Here is a 16836-nt window from a genome sequence, read left to right as displayed (position 1 = left end):
CCAAAGCTCTGAATCTCCCTTTTTCTTTCACCTTTTGTTTCTCCCTGCTTTGTATTGTGATCTAGGTGCCATACGAGAAAGCTTTAGCCCACTGGTGTATTATCTCCTCTCTCTCTCTCTCTCTCTCTCTCTCTCTCTTTTTTAATCTTGGCCTGCTGGTGCATATTGGCAACTATGCACATTTCAGAAAACATGGTCCTTTCAGAATCAGAGGCCTTGTTGCCCCTCTGTTAAATCCTAGGCTTTTGTTTGTTTGTTTTTAAAAAGCACATTTTGTTAAATGTGTTACAAGTAAACTTTGTCCCCCTTTGTCCTCCTTCTCCCACCCAGCCATTAGGAACACTCAGTTGGCTTTCTCCAGCTGGTAAGCTGAAACATTAATCTTCCTCATAATTCACCGTGAAGCCCCTTTTCACTGATAGCCCAGGGGAAGGGCCCACATAAAAGTGAAGTCAATCACTTCTTCGCCATCTTTCCTTCGCAGGGTACAGCCAGCCCTCTTATTTACTGTTTGGTACGTGTGGAGGAAGACCCCTCACTCCTGACCCCAACAAAACTGCCTGCTCCCCACACAGACCAAATAAAAGGTGTCTCTGGAATTTAGGGCTTTCGTGCTACAACTGCTGGTACAGCACAGGGCCTGCTCCTGATTGATGCTTACATTTGATCTTTGCAGTGTCCTCCGCCAGTTTTATGGGGCCATAAATATGTTATATGGTGGAAGTGTACATTCAGTAACATACCCCACATCCTCCCCAACCATTCAGCACTGTGCTATCAATTCATACGTAAAGGGTTAGGAGACAAAGTTGAATGTTTACCATGTGTCTCGGTCAACAATTCAAACTCAAACCTTTACTTCTTCAATGGGAAGGAAAGAGAAGAGGGGAGGAACCTGAATTGTCTCTGGATCAACTGATTTAACTTCCATCCCTGAAGAATTCCTGAAGAAATTAAAACCTTGAGAAGAGCCCTTCTCATTTTTTTCCCAGCTGGGGGTTGTCCAAATATAGTGGGAGTACAATTTCCAAAATTCCCAGTCAGCTTGAAAAAAAGAAGCCTCTCAGTTATACCTAGGACAGTTGCCTCTATGCATAGCAGATAGGCTATAGAAGCTCTTAAACATTTATCTGGATTCATATTGTTGAAATCTATTTTCCAATTTCCCGAAGGTTTTTTTCCCCATTTGCCAATATACTTTTATTTTTCTGCCTTATTCTCAGGGTCCCTTCCCTTCCCTTCCCTTCCCTTCCCTTCCCTTCCCTTCCCTTCCCTTCCCTTCCCTTCCCTTCCCTTCCCTTCCCTTCCCTTCCCCTTTTCATTGTGATCTGGCAAAGAGTTCTTAATTTTTTTTTTTTTAAAAAAAACAAGGTCAGCCTCCATTCCAGTGCCTTCCCTTGGGATGTATTTGAAGTGTGAGAAGCTATAGAGGTGGCAGTCTGCTGAGAAGATGATCACAACAGAGGAGAAAAGATTGCATAATGCAGTATGGACAAGGAGCCATCTTGTAAGTAAGGTAAATACAAGAACCTTGTATCCCATCATTTTTTTCTTCACCTTTGAAAAAAATTGAAAGCAATTAACATCAAAGGAAATGATAAAAGAGAGAGAAATGTTTGACCAAGGAGTCAGACGGATTGAAGGAATGTTATGGATTATTTTCTCTCTTTACTTACAGAAAATGGAAGCCATCACTTCTAGCCATTCATTCAGCTATTTCTTATGACTGATTACATGAAAAACAATGACAAGAGTGACCTTAATTTCATTTTGTTTTTAGTGGTCATTTTTAATTGCTAAGGACAAATGTTAGTCTAAGGAGTTTTCACATGCCAGCTGTATAGGTAGGTGATGTGTGCTGGAGTGTGGAATTAGTCCTTTGGTTCATGCATGCTATTGTATTATACCTCTTAATGCAGTGTTTCCCAACCGTAGCCATTTTGAGATGTGTGGACTTCAATTCCTAGAATTCCCTAGCCAGCATGCTGGGAGTTAAAGTCTACACATCTTCAAATGGCCAAGGTTGAGAAACGCTGTCTTAATGTGTAATAGGCTTAGGTGTGTAAATAAGACTACCCAAACAACAATAACAACAAGGTAAATGACACCAATCTATGAATGTATGTTCTTAGGAAGTAAAGGAAGAAAGTATTTTTAAAGTTGAACCTAATTCCTAGTGATTTCACATTCATGTAGTTTTCTGGGGAAAAAGCACAGCAATAAGTTGCCATTGTCATCTTAGGATACTTTTTTGATTCCCATTGCGGTGACCCCCCATCCAAGCTCTGATCGTACTTAGGTTTTTGAGATCTGCCATCAAACTGGGTTTCCTAGGCTTTAGTTCATATTAAAGATTATATACAAAATGCTAGACAGGCTTGATTGCAGATGCCATTGCCCAGATATGATTTTACTGCCCCGTGCCAAATGGCTGTGCAATTTGCTATGAGAATTCAGCTGTAGGAGAGGTTGGGATACCACATGGGTGGCTGATGGTCAGAGAGAAACAGATGTAGAAAGGAGGCAGGCAGGCAATGGAAAGGAGAGACAGTAAGAGAACAGAAAATGTGGTGTTGAATGGAGAAAAAATAGTAGATTTTTGGTCATGCTACAGTTCCTAATAGTTTAAGGAAGGAAAGAGAAAAAATAAAGGCCTTTCATGTATTTTAACTCTTTTAATGATGTCTCGTTCATTGGTTGCCATATAAAAAAGTAACTCAACTTTGGAAACTAATTATGAAATGCAATTGATTTTTTTTTCCTGATTCCTGGACAGGTTTTACTGCTCAGAAGCCATAAAATCATAGTGGTGTGCATTCATTTAAGGAGAGATCAGAAATATAGCTATAGCACATTTGGCTCAGGTTATAGCTTGGCCACTTCCCCAGTATCTCAAAACTACACAAAACTTTGGATCTCTACTAACTGCAACATTTTAGCTGGTTTTGCTGTGAAACAGTTGCAGTCTTAGCAGACAAAAGTTGCTTGTGGTTGTAATAAATAACTCAGATCGTCAACATGTCAGTAAAATGGAGAGGAATAATTCTGGATTCTTTGAAATCAAGTTTTGCCCTTCCCTAACATTAGAATAATGTCAGGGGTGTCAGAAGTTGTCATCTTACCAGTTTATCTCACAGAATTTATTCCTCAAGGAATGAAAAAAGACAGGAAAAGCAGAACTTATGTCAGGCTGATAAAAATATTGGTTTCTTTCAGACCAAAACAGAAACGTTTTTTGACAGTTGTAGAGTATTTTTGCCTCAGTAGTGGAGAAACATAATATAGTGATTTCAAGCTTGCCAGGGCATATCTTTTCTCTTTCTCAAATCTGAACTTTGGTCATGTGAGATATCCAGTCTGTGGTTTGCACTGATTCCACCTGTCAAGGGCATGATTGTTTCACCAGACAGAGAAATGAAGAATTGCGGATAACTATCAATGGACTCATAGAATTTACTTGATCTTTTGTAGGGATGCAATTGTGTGTGTGGTTTTTTTTTCCTTTGCCATGTATTCAAATGTCTCTTTATTAAATTGTAAACCTTCAAAACATTAACCCCTCATTCACTGGTACTCCCTGATGTCCATGACATGAGGAAGATGTTATATTCTTTCAGCACAAACCTAACCTCAGTGTTGTTCTGAGGATAAAAAGGGTAGAGAATCATGATCATCACCCTCAGCTCCCTGGAGGAAAAACAGCCTATAAATATCAATCAAACAAACAATTGTCTGACTGTTTTCAGAAATGTTGGCACAAACAGTTTCTCAGTGTACGCGTGCCTGCTGTGAATATACTGCTTCACCCTGGGACTATGAATAATACTAATGTATTCTGCACAGAGCTGTTTTTGAAGTCAGTCAGAAAACATCAGCTCCTGCAGAAAATAGCCACCTGAGCGTTGATGGGGATGTGACTACTAGTGTGTTTTTGAGGCCAGTTCAATTATTGAATATGTATCACTCTCACACATACACAGACTTGCTTATAATATTGAAAGCAACACTGAAAATAAGCAAGAAGATCTAGGCTACTTCAGTCTTACGTTCAGGGCTGGTGCAGGTTAGGGTTAGGGTTAGGGTTTGGGTTTGGGTTGTTCTCAGAGTCAAAGGACAAGATGGCATCTAAATGCCAACCTTTAAAATTATACATTTTTTTTAGTGAATTGCTGGTGATTATGAAGGGTGTAGGATAAAGTGAGTGTGATAGATACAGTTGTATGCTCTAACACCTCACTCCTTAGCCCAATATCAGTTGGGTCATTCTGCCTAAGGCTAAGACGGGTTCTGCTTGTATTCTTGAAAAAGAACTGTACCAAGAGGATAAGGAGTAGTCAAACAGAAATTATTTTCACTCATGTTCCTAGTGATATGCTATGATTTCATCCTATGGGAGGAAAGGGTTAGGCATGGACTTTCCTGTGTGTTTGGAATTCTGCTGCTCTGCCCAACAGTATCATGATCCTTATTGTAGACTGAGCAGTATCACATATGAGTGGACCTCAGGAAATTGGTAGCACATGTGAAGAGAGGGCTATGCATTCTGTGGATTCGTTGATGCTACTTACAGTATCTTGTTCATCTTTGTGGGGACAACTGTTCTGTAACTATAAGAAATGAATTACAATAATGTACACAATTTGTGAATGAGCTCTACATACGTGTTTTAATTTCTGAATATTCTATTAACTGCCACTTAGAGTTCATAGGAGAAAGAGGTCTCTTTAGAATATCAAAACATTTTATTTTGAGAAAGGAAGCATTTATTATTGAAATGGAAGTAATGCCTGGCTTTTTAACTCTACTGCGTTCAATACATACAATATTTCTGACAAGCTGGCTGCAAATCATGGTTAGCGTACCATTTCATAATGATGCTTTTAATTTGTGGATCTAATAAACAGCATTTCCTTTTTTGCCATTGGTTTCTTCACACTAAAGGCACTTGACATGTAATGGGTTGATTGAATCACTCAATCCACTTAGGACTGCCTTGGATTAAGAAGGGGAAAAAAAGCACTGTACCAAAGTTTAATCAATTCAGCTCAAGAAAAACCTGCAGAGAGAGAGAGAGAGAGAGCGCAACAGCTATCTTTTAATGGGCTCTAATGACTAATCATAAAGAATTAATATTAGACCACCGTTGTTGGAATAAGCATTTCTAGGTTGGGAGATGCAGTGCCAGCATTGTGGCTTAATTCTAACCCTCTCATGCATATGAGGCTCCTAAGTTGGTAAGGTACAGGGCTAAGCATGCTGGTTCCACCTCCTCTGCCCCAGTGTGATTTAGTTCTGCCACATTAGTCCTCAAACTCTCTGAGCTTCAGGGGACCATGACGAAGCAGAGTCTCCAGTCACAAAGAAGGTTCTATTTTAAGTGTTCAAGTGAATGTAAGCAATGCTTCCCTTCAGAACTTGCTTGACCCTCAGATGGGGCTCCAAGGGCATGCAGGCTGAGATGGGAAGTGGGGGTAGCTTAGCAGTCCTGCTCCCTTACATGTTTCATCTTTCACATGCTCAGGAGATTACTTGAAGAAAGCTTAAAAATATGTTACTGCAAGCTATAATTTATTAGTGTGGATACACACACTAGTAAGCCTCATATGCCTCATTCCTCTAAATGTGAGGAACGTGTCTTTTTCTACCAAGGGTAACTGTAGGTCAGGATGACCTCAGCAATCCCTTGGCTATGATAGGATTACCTAATCTGGACTGCAAACATCCTAGCAACTACTAGATGGCAGCACAGAGAGACACAACACTCTAACTGTGCTACCAGGTCATTTGTGTCTTTGCAGGACAAATCTGGTTGCCCCAGGGTTAGGATTTATCTAGCAGTAGCATCAAACAACTGTAAGCAACTATACCGCAGAGCTTTGCAGGAAGTTAAAATGGTGCCTCCACAGGAGCTAGCACTTAAATTGCCCACAATACTTTGGGACAATAACATAAAGCATTGTGGGAAATGTAATGTTAATTTGATGTGTAGCAGATTTGGGGCTTATTGGACTGACTTGGTTTGGCCTAAAAATTCAAGATCTATCAGCCAGTACCAAGGGCATAGGGCATAGATTCATTATTAAAAAGGGAGTGCCTCTAAACCCATCTGTAAACGCAGAAATTATTATGCATGCCAGAATGCAGCTTGTTATTTTTCATACCAAAGACTCCAAACTTTCTTTGTTTTTGTAGCCTAATTTAGATGGAAAATTTATACTTTTGTTAATCCCTTGGGAGCCAGAATTGCAGTGCCTGTGCTTGCTGAACCACTGAAATTCCCAAGAGATCTACCGGTAGATCTCAGCCTATCTTGTTCCCATTCCTGCAATAGGAGCCCAAAAGAAGAATCAGCTTTGGTTGGCTATGGTAGGGGGGCAAAGCCCCAGAAGTTGGTTAGAAGTGCTGAGTGCTACAACTATTAGAACTGGATTCAGATGTGCAGTCAACTATAGTTTCTCCTCCACCTAGAATTCCAAGTTAACAGTTGAATCCTTGGTTTAACAGTTTTAAATTATAATGCCATAATTCCATTCACTAGTGATTAGGTGAACCATTCCATTTTTTTTTCTATCCCGCATAGAAAGGCACAAATGTGCATCTCTGTTCATTTGTTTTTGTAACTGAAGGGTTGTCAAAAAAATCTGTCACTGCGACAGTTGAAAAATATAATCCAGATTGTATTGGCATTTAAAAACTAGCTTTAAGGGTTTTTTTTTTCTTCAAATATTTTTTTACTGTTTATGCCATTAGGCAGGTGTTGAATGATCTTGCTCAGAAAACAGACAGGCTTGACCTTTCTGCCTTATGTTCAAAATTTTCTAATCATCGTAATTGTCACTATCAATGTGTGAAGTGAATTTTGCATTTTCCTTCTCAGATAAAAATGATAAAATTAGGATTCATTTCTTTTAAACATAGCCCATGTATTTTGAGTTATTCTTATGCACATGTGCCAGATAGTAAACCCCCTTTAACTCAGCTGGATTTTTGTCTGAACAGACATGAGATGATGCTGGGAAAATAGAAAGTTGATTAATAAGTAATCTGAATATGTAAGTGCAAAATAACTTGCTGAATGGCTATAGTATATGTGTATTCATGCAAAAACATACACATATCAATGCACAGGCCATTTATTTTGCCATAGATAGCTGTATACAAAGGTTAATAATATGAATGATGATATAATGCTTACAGTATTCAAATCCTGCATTGTTTACTTGTAATTCTTACAACAGGTCAGTAATTCTTTTGCCCTACACTGGGGTGAGAGAGGGAAGAGAAAGAGAAAGAGCTTAGCTAAGTGTCACCAGATTGTATTTTCTGAAGATAAGAGATCTGACTCCTGATTTGTAGCTGTCTCTCTTCATTTTTTTACTGTGAATTTTATTGTGCTGATCTAATTAATAGAACAGAATTAATGAAATTGCATAACGTCTGTCAGAGACATCAAAAAAACATGTGAATTAGGATTTATTTTTTTTCACAAATGGACAAAGAAGAAGGCTTTCAAAAATAGGTCAGTGTTAACATTGCCATCAGTCTTCTGTAGAATTTTCCGCAATAAAGTTATATTTATAGTAATTTTCACACACAGCCAGGGCACGTATTTATTCTTGTGTGCATTGGAGACCCATTTCTTAATATTTAGCCCCATCTGTACATAGTACTAGTGCTAGTGTAGCTTAGGCTGCATTCTAGCTTACCCACTGATTGAAGAACAGTGCTCAACAAACCAGTCCTAGGGCTCCCGTGCATGCCCTGAAAATCATTCCCATTGAACAAAGAAAAACTTATTTCGAAGTAAACTAAGGAACAAACTTAAGTCACTCTGTATAGCTGACAAGGATCATCGACATCCAAAACAACAGCAAAAAAGTTTAAAAATATATGTGTAGATACACACACACACACATACACACACATACCTGTATACGCTCACATATATAAAGATTCTATACATACATTATCAGTGTCCTGACTCACATGAAAGCCAGTGTACAAGAACTTGTATACTGTATGTGGAAACTTTTTTCCTGCAGACATTTGCACTGAATACACAAGACCTGAACAGGATCAGAGATGTGATTGTATTACAAAAAGGAGGATCAGATTGATTGATTGATTGATTAAAAGCCATCAAGTAGATGTTGACTGTTAGCAACCACATAAATAGATTTTCTCCATGAAGGAGAAGAGTTCAGCTGAATGATTTAATTTCTACCACTATATTTATTGCCAAAAGTGAACAATGATAGAAAGGCAGGAATCGCATCCATTAACCATATTCCAAATCTTGTGCCCAATTGAAATAATAGGAAAGGTCCTTCTCAGACCATGCAAGACTTCCACATCCTCAAGTCAGTTCATAATGCAGAAATAACTTTGACACTGACTTGCCATCAGTGGGTTATAAGATTATTGACTCAGGTTAAATATTGGCATCTTCACCCAACATAAAATCTGAACGCAGAGACAGGCAGTACACAGAAAACAAAACAAACAGCCCCCCCCCCCACTGCAAAGAGCCATAACAATGCATTGCCAGAGCAACTCTTTTATATGGATCTTATGCTACTCCAAGCACCATGCTGAGAGTTAGCATTAAACAAGCCACAACAAGCAAAAATCTTAGATGTGTTTCTTCAGTAATTATTGTCGTAAGCCTTGGTAGTTTCAGATAAATGTCAGGACCACTCCATTCCTGACACTTGAAATAGGCAGGCTTTTTTTTTATTATTAGAAAATTTGATGAATTGTTTGTATTTTTCTTAATAAAAGGCGAGATTATAAAACAAACAAGCTAAATCTTTTGGAAGGATCTTATATCTCCAAAATTAGTACTGTATATTTACAAGTATTTTTTGTTCTGGTAATGAGATAACATATGTTGGATTGGAGGTAATATTACTGGTTATATGATCAATAGCCATTCATTTCTAGAGCAAAGGCTCATTAAAAAGATATCACAAAAGCTTCTTTTACATTTTAAATAATAATAATAATAATAATAATAATATTAATAATAATAATAATAATAATTCCTTACTGTTACCTAGACCTACAAACTATATGCCCTTACTATGAGAATGCCTGACTTCTGCCTGGCATTCTGTCTTTTTCTTAATATGCTTCTTCCAAATCATGCTTCTCTACTAACTTTACAAATGAACTAAGTAATTAATGATAGGAGGAGCAAAGTACTGTATGTGATGAAGGCAATGAAAGGTTGCCCCTGGGCACGTCTTTCCCTGAGGACCGACAAGGAGGACCCTTGCACTGCCGTCTGACCCAGGCTAAGCCCTGGAAGTGGAAAGGCAGTGCTCGGCTGCCAGTTGTCATCTGAATGTGGCATGTGGAAGTAGTTGCAGTTTTCCTTTCTCTGGCTTGAAGACAAAGGAAGGCAATTTAACTTTGCTGCAGAAAACAATAAAAATTATTGGACATACCTTCTGTGATGTTCACCACAGGATCATCTTCTTTCTCTTTCTGCTCTTCAGCATCCTTCTCAGGGTTTGAACAAATGGCAGATATTCATTCACTACCACGTAAGTTCATAGCAAACGGCCAGTCATGAAGGTTTGGGAAGCAAAATGGACCACGTAGTGGTACGCCCAATAGATTTAATCCAAGGTACTAACATCAAGGAAATTTACTACTGTAAAAAACAAAAGCAGTAGAAACAATGAAAATGCAAGATGTAAAATTAGTAACATGATAAGATAAGCACAATGACCAGGCTGACATCTATGTTAGCCTTCCCCAACCTAATGCCTTTCAGATACATTGGATTATGGAAAAATTCTGGAAAAGGTTGGAGAAGGCTATGCTATTATTTCTGGTATTGCAGTGATGAGATCAATTCAGCTGGATGATTATACCTGCCCGTGCAGGTCTGTTCTCCATGTGGATCATGATGTCACTCAGACTTATTGTTGTTCACTACACAAATGCCACTTAGACAGTTTGATTTCTCGTTCTCTTGCTTTAATGATACAACTGAAAAAAATAGATATATCTGCAAGCAGAAAGTTAATATTAGTGTGTTATTTACTGATGGAGTGATGGACCCTGGAGCATTAAACCACTTCATTTGTTTAATAATTTGTATTAAAGAGGTTTTCAACAGAATAAAAACAATACAAATTTTAAGTTGAAAGTAAGAAAAATAAAGAAAAGCAGTAAGTAGGTGAGGAAGAAATAAAAAGAGAGAAACAGAAAAGAAAGGAAAAGAAAAAAAAAGATGACAAAGAAGTGACTTCCAATCTTCTTAACAGCGGTTATAAATGTGTTTATATTTTACCCTCTTTTTCTAAGGCTACATCATAATTTCCTTCTTTCCATAATCTACCCTTTCTAATCATCAAATCCAAAAATCACGTTCATTTTTTCATTTTTCAGCAAAAGGTTATAAGAGGTTTCCAGTCACTAATAAATGTATTAATTGATCTTTCTCTAAGCAACAAGTTAATTTTGCCATCTGTGCTAGTTCCATCATCTTCACCAACCATTCTTTCATTGTGGGTATTTCAAAGTCTTTCCATTTTTGTGCATATAATAGTCTCACAGCAGTAATCATATACAGTGGTACCTCAGGTTACGAACGCCTCTGCTTACGAACTTTTCAGGTTATGACCAGCTCTGGCCGCAAAAATTTACCTCGGTTTGCGAACTCCGCCTCGAGGTACGAACCGGATCCGCGGCCATTTTCCGCCGTGACACGTGGTCTGCGGCCATTTTCCGCCCATGCAACATGGTCCATGGCCATTTTTCCGCCCGTGCCACGTGGTCCGCGGCTGTTTTTCCACCCTGCCGCGCAGTCCGCAGCCGTTTTTCTGCCCTGCCGCATGGTCCGTGGCCGTTTTTCCGCCCTTGATGCGTGGTCCGTGGACACTGGAACGGATTAACGGTAATTACATTGAACCTTATGGGAAAATTTGCTTCGGGTTGCGACCAGAGTCACGGAACGGATTAAATTCGTAACCCGAGGTACCACTGTATAAGAATAGTCTTCCATGGCTCTTTTCTAACTGTCCATTAATCCCAGCCAAAAAAGTTCCTGTTTCAGTTGAATATTAATTTTTTTACATTCTTTGTATCATTGTGTGTATTTGAACCCAAAATTTTCTGGTGAGCATTAAACCACTTTGGATGAGATGAAGAATGAGTTTCTCAAGTTTCTACAGCAACCTAGCTGAAATGCAACCATAAATTAAAATAAATGCTTGCATTTTACTATGTAATTCTGCAGTATTAATGCCCAGATAATCTATGGTTGGACAAAATGAACATGTATTGCTGTAACTTATAACACCAAATGCATTAATTTATATCACTCCTTTGGTTTGCATCGCTCCTGCATTTTACATAGCTCTGCCCTGAAATTCCCTGTCTCTGTCTTAGGTTAAAGACGCAACATCCTTCTTATGAGGTTTCCTTTGAACTTACTCCAGTCTTTTACATCTGATACAGAACTGTCTTATATCCCTGTGTCTATGAAATAGTGAATTAACTCTTACATATTGGTCTGTGCTTTGCATCATGTTTTTGCCATTTCTTAAGGCAAAATTCTGAACCTGCCTGCCAGATGAGATATATAAATGAAGAGCAGCACACAGTAACAGACTTGCAGAGAACAAAAATAATACTAATTAGGGTTCTATCCAATTGTTTATGTCTGCCAGCAGAATGCACACCAGAGGCAGAATTGATACTTCCAATATCCCACAATTATGCAAACCTATGCAGACAGACTGAGATGTAAATCCCATAATTAAGCATGTATAGGATTGAACTGTAGGAGTGTGAGTCAGAAAGCTGTCACTTCAGATCTTGCTCCAGCCTTTGGTAAACTCTGAGCCTCACCCGTATCTGCAAAACGAGGCTAATCATTTTGAGCTTTGCTATCAGGTTTACTCAGCGCATTCAGCCATTTCACATGACTGTCAAAAAGCCCAAGGTAAATACTAACTATCATTACATGAAAATGAACAACAGTGTTTCTAGCATCTCAGGACAGTGATTAGTTCTTCATTTTTTCTGTCTCTGTTTTAAAACAGCTGGAAGTCCTGGAGCAGCTCTTTCTTCATAATACACAATCAATATATTGCATATATTGTTTTAACAAGATGGGTGGTGACAAATTTGATATATAAAATAAATAAATGTTCAAAAGTAATTTATATGATACTTGGTTTTTCTTTACACCCTCTAATTGTATTACATATATTTTCTCTTATTTTTATAGAAATCTGGCCATTTAGATTTTATTGATGGCCTCTTCAAGTCTTAAATTAATATTCTCCTTGATTCCTGAATATTTTTTTAACCTCAGACACAGTCCTTTTACCAACCACAAGCACTTTCCTAATATCTGAAGCAAAGTAACATTTAACTTAGACTAACACTGAATCAATTTTAGATGGGAACATTTTCATACCATCTGAATATTTTTATTGCCTTTGGAATGTATGGGTTTAAATAAATTATGGTAGTATGAATTAGTATTCTTAACTGTTAAAACCCTGGGGTTTTATTGCTTTTGAAATGTGTGCAAGTAAATAATTTATTGTAGTGTGACTCATAGTTGATTCTAGCACTGATTCTCTGCTAATATTTGTTTAAATGAGATGATGGGCTTTTGATGAATATTTACCAGGATATACCCACCCCAGGTCCCTCCAAAGCCATATTCAAGTATGGGAAATTCTTCTATGGAATAGGAAATTCACTTCATTGCATTGTGCCGGCTATCTGTTGCTTTATTTTATTTTTAAATAAACAGTAGGTGTTTTTTATAGAACTCTATCAAACAATTTCTTATAAGTTTGTGATTTAAAACATAACATGTGTATATAGAAAGCTGCTTGCAGAAGGCAGGCCAGAGGGAGAACAGATTAAAGTGGTGGCTGGGCTTAACATAAAACTCTTTGAAAAATTAAAATAGGCTTTCAGTTTTCCCTGAGATCTTGTCCTGAAAGGGTTTTTCCCTAGGCAAACCATGTTACTTTATGGCAGTAAAATAAATCACAGCAGCATGTTTGGTTTTGACATTACAAGTGTTCCTCGCTTAACAACCACAATTGGGACTGGCAACTCTGTTGCTAAGTGATGTGGCAGTTATGTGAGACATCATGTGACTGTGACTTGTGATTTTATTGCCAGCTTCTGCTTGTCGAAAGCCAGCTGTGAAGTGCACAAATGGCAATTCTGTGACTGCAGGGCACTGCAATGGTTATAAATGTCCATTGGTTGTGAAGTGTCCAAATCTCAATCGTGACTACAGGGATGCTGCAAAGGTTGTGACTGCAAGGGCTGGCTGTAAAGTTACTTTTCAGCACCGCTGTAACTTTGAACGGTCCAAAACAGGGCAGTCGTTAAGCGAGGACTACCTATAGTCAGCATTCATTAGGTACTTCTTCAAATGTCTAGTAAGGATAGCATATACATAGAATAGATTCTAATCTCTATCAGGAATTCTTAAAAGTCCCACCAAAGATTGCAACCAAATGCACACACGTATGCACACACACACATCTAAGAACATTGAGCTGGTTTTTTCAAAATCTATTTTGTATTATTTAGATTTATTATAGCCGCCCAAATCAGCTCTGACTTTTGTCTGATACTGTAGGAGCTATTCAAATTCCAAAGAAATATTATTCTTTCTGTATAACCAGATTTCTTTTGAAAAACAACCCACACTAACCAATTGCTCCATTACCAAAGTAATAACCCAACTTCCCACAAGAGGAGCTGTGTAAGAACATTACTCAGATGAGTACAAACACACTGCAGCAATCCAGAACACCAGAAAAAGGAAATGGACCCGCTATACAACAACTTCCAACAAAATGGATACCCACACAACTTTATCAAAAAGTGCCTGACCATTCAACCCACCACAGCACAGCCAACACAAACTATGAAAAGGATAACACTGGCATACATCAAAAACATCTCAGAAACTACCACCTAACTATTATAACCACACAGCATCACCAAACCAACCAAAGCCCTCCAAAACATCTTAAGTAAACCAAAAGACCCAGTAACCCAAGAAGAAAAAACAGAAGTCATCTACAACAAACAGTGTAAAGACTGTAACAGCCACTATGTAGGAGAGACAGCAGAGTGCATCCATGCATCCAACTAGCAGACACAATGAAAACTCCTTAATCTCACAACACATGGACAGATTCAACCATAGTTTCAACTGGGAAACTGTGAGCATCCTAGACCAAGCTAAATCCAAAAACACAAGGGAATTCCTGGAAGCTTGGCATTCATACAAATCAGCCATCAGCAGACACATAGAGATAAACCACATTTACGCACCATTCAAAAGAGACAATAAAAAAGCTAAGAAGGAAACAAAAAGACCAGAATACATCCTCTTCAGCAGCCAACACCCAGATAAGCAGGGATTAACACCAGACAAAGAAGCAGAAAATTCTTTGCTAATTGAAGAACTACCAAGGAGAAAACCACACCCCCACCAAAACTGGTAAGGCAAGTTACTATATATAAACAGAGAGCAAATCCCACACTCACTAGCACTGATGATGTTATCTAGTTGGGTAACGAAACGTCTGCCAGCAAACAACCAAGCTCAGAGAGCACCAAGGACTCCACAGTTCAACCATGAGCTACATATATTCTCTTCTATTGGAACTTTTCCATGTCATTGGTTGAACTCTCTGGCCAATGTTACTCTCTTATTGTCTCTCCTTTATTGTCAGCCCTTCAAGGTAGAGCAGGTCAGGAAACTGACACCACAAGAACTATGCTGTAAGTTATAATAACAGAATCTTGAAAGCCTACCAGCATTTCCCTCTGTCCCCTCTTATACCCTACAGAATCAAGGCAGGACTATTTTGAATTTTTTCCTCATGCCCCCTCCTTTCTTGAGGCTATGTTGTCATTTACATTCTCTTTTATCACCTTTTAACAGTTCTGTTAATAGTTCTTGCATTCCTTTCCCAGCTTAATCTTGTATTCCTCTAATTTACCAGCCTGATGGAGAGTACAGAGGACAAGTCTAGGAGGGGATACAGAAAGAGAACTAAGCTAAGGAATGGCAGAATTTACAAAAAAAAAAAAGTGGGGGAAGAGAAGGAAGAAGCAGAGAGAGAGAAAGGAGAGATGGCTAATCTGTTTCTTTATACCACTGCTGCCATATCACCTTGAACTGATTATTCTTGAAGGAAAGCCACTCTTGATAGAAAATTTTTAAAAAGTTGCCCAGTTCTGCCATGGAGGCTAAGCCAACAACATTACTCAAAATTATACCCTGTATCTCCCTTCCATCTCATCCTAATTTGAGGAGGCGAGCGCAAACATCAGGATTTGATATACCATTAGCTAATTTTTTTAAGTTAGCACATTTCCCTCCATCATACAGAAAAGCACAGAGGATAGATATACCACCTATTTTAATAGCATCCTTTCCTCCTCTATAAAGCCAGTGAAAAACAATCAGGACCTGTTGTTTTTGATGCAGTGTGCATTTTCATGCTGCTAAAAATAGTCATGTGCACATCTGCATAGCAAGAAGTGACCCAAGTTGTCTTGAAAATGCCCATAGTCCAAGTAGAATTATCTACAATGGTTATATTATAGTGCTGGTTTGGCAGAAAAGTTAATTCACCCAGCGGTGTCTGCAAGAAGTGGTGTGTGTTTGAAGGAGCGCAGAACGAAGAAAGCAGTTTAATTCCTTTGCGATGCAAGCCTTATCCTTTTTCTACATGGCTGGTTGTTATGTTGCCTGCACACCCAAAAGAGACAGAGCTTGTGATGCGACTGTGTTGTATGATTTGCAGACCCCCACGAATTCACCTCTCTTGCTTTATTCAGTTTGTTTTGCAAAAGGAACAAAAGGAACCACATAACCATTGTTTAAAAATTCAACTGCTAATATATTTCATCTAATTTATTGACAGTTGATATTAAATATAAACCATTTGACTCTATTATAATGTACATGGGGATAGATCCCAATTAATATGTATTGGCTTGCACTGCACATTGACTTAAAAGGATACATCTGCTTGTGTGTGTGTGTGTGTTTGTATATGAATGTGTGTGTATGTATGTATATATATTATGACAGGTTCATTTAGACAATGCTATTTTTCATATTTTTTCATTAGCTTTAAAGATTACAAAATGAAATATTGTCCTGACTTGCAATTTATTCTGGGAGATTTCCTCCAAACCCCTTCAACTCCAGCTCATACTTTATATGGCAACTCTGTATTATTCTAATGATTTTAAGAGATAAGAACACTTGAAGTTCCATTTATACAGCTGTTGAAACGAAATCAAAAATAACAAAATGGTACACTCGGCTATCAAGGATTGGTATTAAGCTGGTGCTTTGATGGAACCTCTTGGCTTTTCCTCTCTCTTTCAGATGAGTGTCAGAGAAGTGAACAACAACAAAATCTCTCCTGAATAGGAAACTTCTCAGCCCTAGTCTGTACTCTAAAGGTTCTGATGAGGCCTCTTCTCAGCTGTCATTTATTTAATCAAAATGGTGCATAGAAACATAAGAAAAATGCATTCGCACAGGTAATTATACATGTGTTTGGCCTATAGCTGTTAATTCATATGCAATATTTGTACCAAAATAATAGCTAACCAAAGATGGCTCTTTGTGTGGATTGTTTGAAAATTGCTATGAAACAGTTTGATGCTGTGCTGAGTAGGTGAGTACAGTAGATTGAGAAGCCAAATGTCCAATTGTACGTACAGCCTTGCCTGCAGCGAACTACCCATTGGTAGATGCATTCCGATGTACTTGCTGTGATGCCTGAGATACCAGAATTACATTTG

The 16836-nt window shown here is 38.3% G+C and overlaps 1 long non-coding RNA gene across 1 annotated transcript in view; it reads left to right on the top strand.

The window, feature by feature from the left end:
* The window catches only part of LOC112540109 (uncharacterized), a 107141-nt gene that overhangs the window by 75749 nt on the left and 14556 nt on the right, over nucleotides 1–16836 (top strand). Inside the window, exons 4-5 of the long non-coding RNA XR_015795935.1 lie at nucleotides 1372–1516; nucleotides 16415–16572. This is a non-coding gene — a long non-coding RNA (uncharacterized LOC112540109). The remainder of the gene's footprint in view (nucleotides 1–1371; nucleotides 1517–16414; nucleotides 16573–16836) is intronic.

This window comes from Python bivittatus, unplaced genomic scaffold (genome assembly GCF_059951505.1).
Source record: "Python bivittatus isolate LINGU-HERP-01145 unplaced genomic scaffold, Pbiv_v1 ctg000020_np1212, whole genome shotgun sequence".
Taxonomy (NCBI): domain Eukaryota; kingdom Metazoa; phylum Chordata; class Lepidosauria; order Squamata; family Pythonidae; genus Python; species Python bivittatus.
Note: the sequence above shows the minus strand (reverse complement) of the source record. Positions and strands in the feature narration are given on the sequence as shown.